General features: G+C 41.8%; 1 pseudogene; it reads left to right on the top strand.

Annotated features, from left to right (window-relative positions):
* The first annotated feature begins 2,136 nt into the window (after nt 1-2,136).
* Nucleotides 2,137-2,816, top strand: LOC105707926 (lysM and putative peptidoglycan-binding domain-containing protein 1-like; annotated as a pseudogene).
* The last annotated feature ends 7,513 nt before the right edge of the window (nt 2,817-10,329 follow it).

Consider the following 10,329-nt stretch of genomic DNA (forward strand, 5'->3'; position numbering starts at 1 on the left):
CCAGCTATTTAGGAGACTGAAGCAGGAGAATCATTTGAACCTGGTAGGCAGAGGTTGTAGTGAGCTGAGATAGTGCCACTGCATTCCAGCCTGGGCAACAGAGTTAGACACTATCTCAAAAAAAAAAAAAAAAAGTTAAAATAAATAATTTTTTTAAAAAGAAATCTTTAATCACACAAATAGGTGACAAAAATTCAAAACACTTTGACAGCCAGCATCTGATCGTTTAACCAACATCTTAAATTTTATTTAAAGAAACATGAGTTCTTTCTTTCATTGTCCAATGTAGTTTTAAAATTTACTGTTATAATGCTGATAGATTTCAAATCCAATTTTATGTCTTCAAATTTTTATTTATTTCTTTTTTTAAAATTTTGAGACCCAGTTTTGTTCTGTCATCCAGGCTGTAATGCAGTGGCCTGATCATGGTTCACTGGAGCCTCAGCCTTCTGGGCTCAAGCCATCCTCCTACCCCAAACTCCCCTGCTAGGCCGCTCAAACCCCAGTAGCTGGAACTACTGGTTTGCACCTCAGCCCTCGCAAAGTGCTGGGATTACAGGCATGAGCTGCCACTCCTGGCATCAAATTGTTCCAAATGATAATGCAACTAACTCTGTAAATGCACACGCATAGTTGGAGCAATCACCCTGTAGCCATACGGAAGGCACATCAGTGACTATTGAGCAAAAGAATCGAATATATGTGGAGACAGAGATTCAGGCCAGTAGGCCTGTTTGCAGTATTCCCCCTTCCCCAACCAGCCATACCTTGGGTTGAGCTTCCTGGGCACCTGGGCAGCATTCTCCTTCTGTATCTCTGTGGGTACCACGTCTGCAGTGGGCAGTGGGGAACATGGGCAAGCCTGGCCCAACTCGGGTTACCATCCAAGAAGCCTCAGGAGAAGCTGCTTTTACCTGAAGCTCATAGGCCCAGGAGCAGCCCGGATCACTGGCCAATTAATGTTTTGTACCACACCTGTAGCCTGTCTCCCTTCTCTGGGAAACTGGGAAGGCTGGGAAGGCTGGGAAGCTGTGCTCTAGTAAAGAAGAAACCTTAGAATACTTTAGGGTATAGTAAGAAAGACCACTGGAGGCAGTGGATGAATGAGAACAGTTGTTCTCAACCCTGGCAGTACAGTCCAATCTATCAAGTTGCTTTAAAATTATTCTGGTAGCTGGGGCCTCACTTCCAGGGAGTCTGATTTAATTGCTATGGGTAAGGAACAGCCATCAGTAAATTTCTTTGAGATGGGGTCTAGCTATGTTGTCCAGGCTACTCTCAAATTCCCGGGCTTAAGTGGTGCTCCAACCTCAGCCTCCTGTGTAGCTAGGATTGCAAGTATGTGCCACCATGCCTGGCCAGGCATTAGAATTTTTTAAGAGTTCTCCAGATGATTTAAATAGGCAATTGGTCATGAAAATTGCTAGATTAGTTTGCCCCAGGGCGAGGATATTAGTGGGGAATATATGCAGTAAGTAAGACACTAGAGGACCTGGACTGTGTCTGTGAAGTTGAAGCGGGAGTGCTGCTGTAGACCAGTATTTTTTAGAGTGTAGTCCTCTGAACTCCTAATACATATAGGTTCCTGGGCCTCATCTATCTAATTAGAAATTTCTGGGGTAGGACCCAGTGATCTGCATTTTAAATAAGCTCCCCAGGTGATTCTTAGAATGCTGATGTTTGAAACATAATAGATACTTTGGAGTTAGAACCTACACCATTCTATCATTACCTACAGGTAATAATATAAATATTTTTAAAACTGACTTCCAGAATTCACTAGAGTGTCATATACCCAGATGAAATACGTGAATAATTCACCAAAAGGCATGTCGCAGAATAAGCCTCAGTGAAAACAGCAAAAGAGCGTATCAGGCCAGGCATTTCCTATGGTGCCCTGTGACACCACAGACACGGAGCCTTTTGGGAAATGAAGACTTTTCTCAAAGAGCTTGTCGCTCAGCTGGATCCAGGCCCTCACATCTTGGCAGATCTGCGGCGTTTGGAGGGACAAGAAGCTAGATGTGGAGCCGAAATGTGAGGGTGTGACCTATCTGATGTGTGGAAGGTGAACTACAAACTCTCGCAATCTTCACGCTCTTCGTCTGCGGCGACAGTTCACCTGGGGGTGAAGAGATGGCTTCCCTGTCTAGACAGCCCCCGCCAGGGGGGTCAGGACTTCTTCAAGGGAGCCAGGCTCGTTCATATGGAAGCCTCGAGCAATCAGCCTGCTCCCCAGTGAGGGAGAGATGCCTGGAGCATCACTTGGAGCCTGGAGACGCCCTGGCTGGACTAGCACTCAAATATGGGGTGACGATGGAACAGATTAAACGTGCAAACCGCCTTTATACTAACGACTCCATCTTCCTGAAGAAAACCCTCTACATCCCCATCCTGACAGAGCCCAGAGACCTGTTCAATGGTTTGGATTCTGAGGAGGAGAAAGATGGAGAGAAGTACACCCAAGTAACGATGAAGTGTGGCCACACTCAACTGAGAGGAAGAAAGAACAGACAGGAGCAGCACGTGCCAGTGGTGAAGTCCTCTCCACACCTGGCCAGGAAGCCCCCACACCCGTCCATGACCTCTCTGCCTCTGATTTCCTTAAGAAGCTTGATTCACAGATCAGCCTGTCCAAGAAGGCTGCTGCCCAGAAGCTGAAGAAAGGGCAAAGTGGGGTACCTGGGGAGGATGCAGGTCCCCACCTGAGCTCCCCTCGGATGCAGCAACGAGCAGTCCTAGGTCCCGTGCCACTGACCCATACCTCTTGGACCCGGACGCTACGGGACCAGGAGGATGAAATCTTCAAACTCTGATGTACCCAGAACTGACTGAGAGAAGCAAGCTGTTGAAGGAGAAACTTCAGGGGGAGAGGGCCTGAGGGGAGGCTCAAGACCATGGCTTACCAGCCTGCCTCCCTCCACTCCAGCCACCTTCCCCAGCCTCTGTCTGCCAAAAATTCCTTGGCCTGGGGCAGTTTTATTGGCAAGATTAGGGAATGGGGACTGGACCTTTCCCAGTTCTTGGACTGAATAGAGTTGAGTCCTTTAGACTCAAATGGCTCTTTTTATATCCCTGTTGCCTTTCCTATCCTTTTTACCATTCCCTGGCCTTAGAACAGGGAAGCAGAGACTCCCCCTCAGCTTATTCCTCATCTCCAACTATGTGACATAATTTATTTGGTGCTATATTGAAGTAATATTTATTTGCTATATTTTATGCCTTCCCACTCTGAGCTGAAAAATGGAATCTCTGTAGCCCTGTGGTGAGGAGAACCCGGGAACAGTGAGCCAGTGACAGCTGGTTCTCCACCTTCCCCACCTTGTTAGCCAAACCTGTTACTGAGGATGAGGCAATCAGTCATCCCGCCCACCACAGAGAATGGATGACTGCTGGCCTTTTCTCCAATCTCAAAGTAATATATTTGGGCTGAGTTTTTTTTTTTTTTTGGTACCCCATTCCTGTTGAATGGACTCAGTCTTGACTAATCAATTCCCTGTAACTTTTTCACAACTCTTGACTCTTAGAAAAAGCAGCACTGTGGAGACCTGAACTCTCCATCCTACCGGTTCACCCTTCTGACCTGTTCTGCTCAGCCTGTGGTAGGGGGAACAGGTGGAAGAAGGCTTTCCCTGGGGTTGGAAGAGGAAGCCAGTTGTGGGAGTCTCTTTGTCCCCGCCGCCCACAGCCCCTCTGTCTGTGCTTTCTCTTCACTGCATATTTATTTGCGATTTGTAGCACTGATCTATGGTACCATTGTTTTGTTTGTTTCTTAAACAGAAGTAGGTAAGGGAACCTCCATAATAATGGAAATCTGCCTCAGTCTCCTGTTTGGAAATGATGAGAGGCGAGATAAGTGGTGTTTATAGACCTCCTTTCTTCTGCGATGATTATAAGGTGTAAGAAGCTGGAGAGATTAAACATTGAGCCCTGTGCAAAAAAAAAAAAAAAAAAGAACATATCAGGCCAACCTTCAGAAAATTAATACACCATAGCTCCTATAAGCCATGGTTTTGAACTTGCTTGTTACATAGCAATTTATAACTAACATAGCTGTGATGGTATTCAGGTTGCTGCCCATGTGGAAGATGGGCATTACTTCAGAGTGCAGAAGGAAATTGAGTGGAAGAAGCAATAGTGTATTAGTCTGTTTTCATACTACTAATAAAGACATACCCAAGACTGGGTAATTTATACAGGAAAGAGGTTTAATGAACTCATAGTTCCACATGGCTGGAGAGGCCTCACAATCATGGCAGAAGGCAAGGAGAAGCAAGTCACATCTTACATGGATGGCAGCAGGCAAAGAGACAAAGAGCTTGTGCAGGAGAACTCCTCCTTATAAAACCATCAGATCTAATGAGACTGATTCACTATCGGGAGAACAGCCCAGGAAAGACTGCCTCCATGATTCAATTACCTCCCACTGTGTCCCTTTCATGACATGTGAGAGTTGTGGAAGCCACAATTCAAGATGACACTTGAGTGGGGACACAGCCAAATCATGTCAAATAGGTAAGAACAAAGAATAATTAGCTTGTTGATTCTTCTTAGCCTACTGGCAGTTTATACTCATATTACAAAGTATCATTTCCCTAGGATGCCAGAGTATCCATTTATTTGCTTTTCTTTGTGTTTCAGTCCTCAGTTCTGAGATACTCACAAATTAGTGTAGTGTTGCAACAGTTGCACAGGGCAGCTGAGGAACATTTTGCAAAATTGAAAAATTCATATTACTCTTGAATTTGTATATAAATATGTAGACCTAGAGGTAATGTGAACAGTGATACTAATCATTCTTTCCATTGGAAAGTAGATAGACATTTAATACTAGAATTGAGTAGTTTCATTTTCTATTAAAATATTTCATACTATTAGTTTTTTTTTAATTACAAACTGGTTTTATTGAATATTTTTTACATAATCACTTTTGAATTTTAAGACAACATTGGATATTTAAAGAAAAAGGTAACTTCTGAAAATATGAGACCATTATAATTTTTTTATTTCCTAATATTTAATTTATATTTTTAGATAAAAATATATTCAAAGTTTGAATATTTGAAAACAACTACACATCATTATTTAAGCCTTTAGATCATTGAAATGAGTATAGACCATAACAGAAATAGGTAACATAAAAGTAAAGCTCATGGCCAGGGATAGTGGCTCATGCTTATCCTTGGAGATAAGGAGACCTTACCTCTTTAAAAGGAGACCTTATCTCTTTAAAGAAAAAAAAGTTGAAAATTATCCAGGTGTGGCATGTGCCTATAGTCCCAGCTACTCAGGAAGCTGAGGCAGGAGGACCGCTTGAGCCTGGGAGATTGAGGCTGCGGTGAGCTGTAATTGAGCCACTGCATTACAGCCTGGGTGACAGAGTGAGACCTTATCTTTAAAATAAATAGATAAGTAAATAAAATAGAATCAGAAGAGAAACAAACTGAAAGGGATAAATAGAAAATTTTCAAATAAGAGGCTATTTAAATTTTTTAAACTGGCAACAATAAAAACTAGCAGCCTTTATTGAGCATAACTCATGTAAAGTTCAGAAATAGGGCATTGTAAATTATTAATGAAGATTACTCATGAAAATGAAACAGTTATTCTTATCAAATTCACAACTTGAACTTCAAGTCGGACTTAATCTTAGCAACTTCAAATTGTTTGCTAATTAACCTTTAGCTACTGTATTAGTCCATTCTCATACGGCTATAAAGAACTACCTGAAACTGGGTAACTTATGAAGAAAAGAGGTTTAACTGACTGACAGTTCCGCAGGTTTAACAGGAAGCAAGACTGGGAGGCTTCAGGAAACTTACAATCCTGGTGGAAGGTGAAGGGGAAGCAAGCACCTTCTTCACAAGGCTGCACAAGACAGAGAAAAGGAGAGCGAGGACAGGAGGTGCCACACACTTTTAAGCCAGCAGATCTTGAGAGAACTCACTCACTAACATGAGAACAGCATGGGGGAAATCCACCCCCCAGATCCAATTACCTCCCGCCAGGTCCCTCCCTCAACATTGGGAATTATAATTCAACCAGAGATTTGGGTGGGGAGACATAGCCAAAACATGTCGGCCACTAATTTTAAAAGTAAGATTAGAATTATTCATATCACAGATATAATTTAGAAGGAACAAAGGTAACTCTGGGCTGTACCTTGCAAGATAGAGAAAAGTATATCCATGAAATCAGCAAATTTGTCCAAAGGTTAGAACCTCTGGAGTGTCACTAGGTTTGTTGGATAATGATTCTGGAAAGTGATCCTACTCCTTTTGACAGCATGAGATTCTTTGTAGCAAAACATAATGTGCTTCAAATTAATGATTTTTCATCAGATAAACATAACAGAAAATACGGTGTTTCATGTGTATTAGTCTGTTTTCACACTGCTATAAAGAAATACCTGAGACTAATTTATAAAGGAAAGAGGTTGAATTGACCCACAGTTCTGCATGGCTGGGAAGGCCTCAAGAAACTTACAATCACCGTGGAAGGTGAAGAAGAAGCAGGCACCTTCCACATAAGGCGGCAGGAGGGAGTGAGAGCAAGCAGGGGAAATGACAGACGCTTACAAAACCATCAGATCTCAAGAGGAGAACAGCATGGGAGAATCCACCTCTGTGATCCAGTCGCTTCCCTCCCTGGACACGTGGGGATTACAAGTCCCTCCCTTGACACATGAGAATTACAATTTGTGATGAGATTTGGGTGGGGACAGAGCCAGACCGCATCATCATCTAACACTAGTTCTAAAAAGGAGGTATTAAGCATTCCTTTTTATTCTGATGTTTTCACATCTGGGGCCTTACTGACAGTTGGGAGACTAGCCCTCCCCAGGCTAGCCAGCCAATTCCTAGGGAGAGTAAAGGACTCATCTGTGAGCTGTCTTTCATATGCAAACCTACTGATCCAGAGCCCGTATCTCACATCCTGCTCTTACACTCAAGGCCACTATCCACCTGCCCTGGCGATCCCAGAGCCAGGTACCAGGCAACTAGGGACAGCCCTTATACCCCTAGAGACCACTGAAATTATTCAAATCAGCCGATCCTAAACCTGCTTACTCTGCTTCTTCCATTCCTTCCTGTAGAAACCACAGTACAGGCTCTTGCATATGTGTTCTCCTCACTCCTTTTGTTTCTTGACCAACTCTGGTTCTTACCTGTGTGGCATGCCCTCTTGAATTAGTCTGTTCTCATGCTGCTAATAAAGACATACCTGAGACTGCGTCATTTATAAAGGAAAGACGTTTCATGGACTCACAGTTCCACGTGGCTGGGGAAGCCTCATAATCATGACAGAAAATGAAAAAAGAGCAAAGGGAAGTCTTACATGTGTCAGGCAAAGAGGGTTGTGCAGGGGAACTCCCATTTATAAAACCATCAGATCTCATGAGATTTATTCACCACTATGAGAAAAGCATGGGAAAGATTCACCCCCGTTCTCCCACTGGGTCCATCCCATGACACATGGCAATTATGGGAGCTACAATTCAAGATGCAATTTGGGTGGAGACACAGCCAAACCACATCACCTCTCTTCTTGGAACTGTGAATAACAAACTATCTTTTCAATGGCAGTCATCTCCTGATCTGTTGTTCTTACCATACCTGAATAATAAAACCTACATTTTAAAGCACAGAGAAAGACTCTGTAGAAACTGACTTTTATATTCTAAGTCCAAGGAAAAGCATTTTTGTATTCCCATTATTTTACATGCCTAGTTTTCAGGATTATCCTTTGGCCAAGGTGTGTATTGATGACTACCTAAACTAGATTCTGCATTAGAATTTAGTAATCTAGATTCTTTATTAAAGGAATATGAAACACCGCATGTACATAAAAAGGAAGCACATATGCAATTACAAAAACTGGGAGGAAAATGTGAGTAGGTTAGAAACAGTAAACAACTGATGATATTGAAAAATAACAAGTTAATACTGGCTAGGAATATTGGCTTAGTATTAAGCCAAGCATTTTTGTGTTCTCTTTAAGCAATCTTTGCTTAACTGACTGCACAATATCTACAGAAAACAGTGGAAAGTACTATAAATACTTTTGAAATTTGGAGCTAGAATAGCCAATAGATAAAAAGGAGACAAATGATTATTATCTAGGATGAATAATATTGATAATAATGATTGTAATTTGAAAATATTACAATTTTTTTACCTATAAATTCCACTTTGAATTTATAGGTAGAAAAAATGATTATAATATTTTCAAAAAACAAATTTATATTTGGTTTAATTTGATCATCAGAGACAAATGTCATTTCAACTAACAGTTATTATCTGTATTGTTGAACTACCAGAAAATGAAAACAAGAAAGTTGTAAAAAGCATAGCTATTGTCTTTAGTGCTGTGGTGAAGGGCGGGGGTTGAGCACCTTTCTATATGCTTATTGGCCTATTTTTTGAAATACTTGCTTGTTTTCTGACAATTTCTTTCTTTTTCTCCTTTTTTTTTTTGAGACAGAGTCTCACTGTGTTGCCCAGACTAGAGTGCAGTGGCCAGTCTCAGCTCACTGCAGCCTCCACCTCCTGGTTTCAAGTGATTCTCCTGCCTCAGCCTCCTGAGTAGCTGGGATTACAGGCATGTGGCACCATATCTGGCTAATTTTTATATTTTTTAGTAGAGATGGGGTTTCTCCATGTTGGCCAGGCTGGTCTCGAACTCCTGACCTCAGGTGATCCACCAACCTTGGCCTCCCAAAGTGCTGGGATTACAGGTATGAGACACTGCACCGGGTGTTTTCTGACAATTTCTGTATTTGATGTCTATTTCTTTCTTTCTTTTTTTTTTTTAGAGATGAGATCTCACTGTGTTACCCAGGCTGGTCTCAAACTCCTGGGCTCAAGCAGTCCTCCTGCCTCGGCCTCCCAAAGTGCTGCGATTGTAGGTATAAGCCACCACTTCCAGCCGAGATGTCTATATCTTATTGATTAGCTCTTTATATATTCTAGGTACAAGTCCATTGACTGACTTTCCATATCCACTCAGTGCCTTGCATTTTTAGTCTTAGTATCTTTGATAGAAATTCAGAATTTTAAAATTTTAATGTAGTCCATTTTATCAATCATATCCTTTATCATTGAGAGTTTTTCTGTCCCATTTAAACCATCTTTTTCTTCCTTGAATAAATAAAAATATTCTATGATTTCTTCTAGAAGATGTATTGTCTTTTTAGATGTGGACCTACAATTTATTTAGAATTGAGTTTTGCGTATGATGTGAGATAGGGGTCAAGATGTGGATATCCATTGGACTAAAGACTTTATTGAAAAGGTCATCTTGGCTAGGCATGGCAATTCACACCTGTAATCTCAGTACATGTGGAGGCTAAGGCAGGGCTTACTCGAGTCCAGGAGTTCAAGACCAGCCTGGGCAACATAGCGAGACCCCATCTCAAAAAAAGAAAAAAAAGCCGTCTCTTCCTTCCTCGTTGCTCTGAAGTGCCACCTTTGTCATAAACGTATTGTGCTGTTTTATTTGAAGGGAGGTTTCTCTTTTGATATAAATTTGTATGTGGCTTGAAACTGACTCTCTTTGATTTAGATTCCCCCTCTGCTTGGGCCTCCATATGAATTCAATACAGGAGCTGTTTTGGGGTTTAATTATTGTCACTAGACCATCAGAGAGTATCTTCACATAGTATATCAATTAGCTTTCAAGGTAAAGTACAATTTCTAATTTCTGGATGGATCAGAACTTTCTTCCAACTCTTACCTCATGCCTCTTCCTCCTGCAGACTGAGGTTAGGAAGATGTCAAGACTGTTTGCTCTAGTTGGTTATCTATCTTCCATGTTCACAAACTTCCTAAAGGCCCAAATTGTTTATCTTTTTTGTCACAGTTTTATTGATACCTTCTTTTTCCTTTGACCATTCAAAAGATTGCCCACTCTTTCAGGAGGGCGGAGCTAAAGCTGGGGACACAGGAGCTAAATAGAGACACATAAAAGACTTATTTCTTAGCCTAGGCACGGTGGTTCATGCCTGTAATAATCTCAGCACTTTGGGAGTTCCAGATGGAAGGATTGCTTGAGGCCAGCAGTTCAAGACTGACCTGTGTTAGATGGTGACACCCCTATCTCTACCAAAAAAAAAAAAGTTTTTAAAGAAATAGCCAGACATGGTTGGCATGCCTATAGTCCAGCAACTCTGTAGGCTGAGGTGGGAAGATTGCTTGAGCCCAGGAGTACAAAGTTAACAATAAACTGTCATAGTGCCAATGCACTCTAGCCTGGAAAATGGAGCAAGACCCCAATTCTTCTTCTTTTTTTTTTTGAGACAAAGTCTCACTCTGTTGCCCAGGCTGGAGT

Source organism: Aotus nancymaae, unplaced genomic scaffold, assembly GCF_030222135.1.
Source record: "Aotus nancymaae isolate 86718 unplaced genomic scaffold, 86718_ANA_hifiasm-v0.15.2.pri h1tg000003l, whole genome shotgun sequence".
In the NCBI taxonomy this organism is placed as follows: Eukaryota; Metazoa; Chordata; class Mammalia; order Primates; family Aotidae; genus Aotus; species Aotus nancymaae.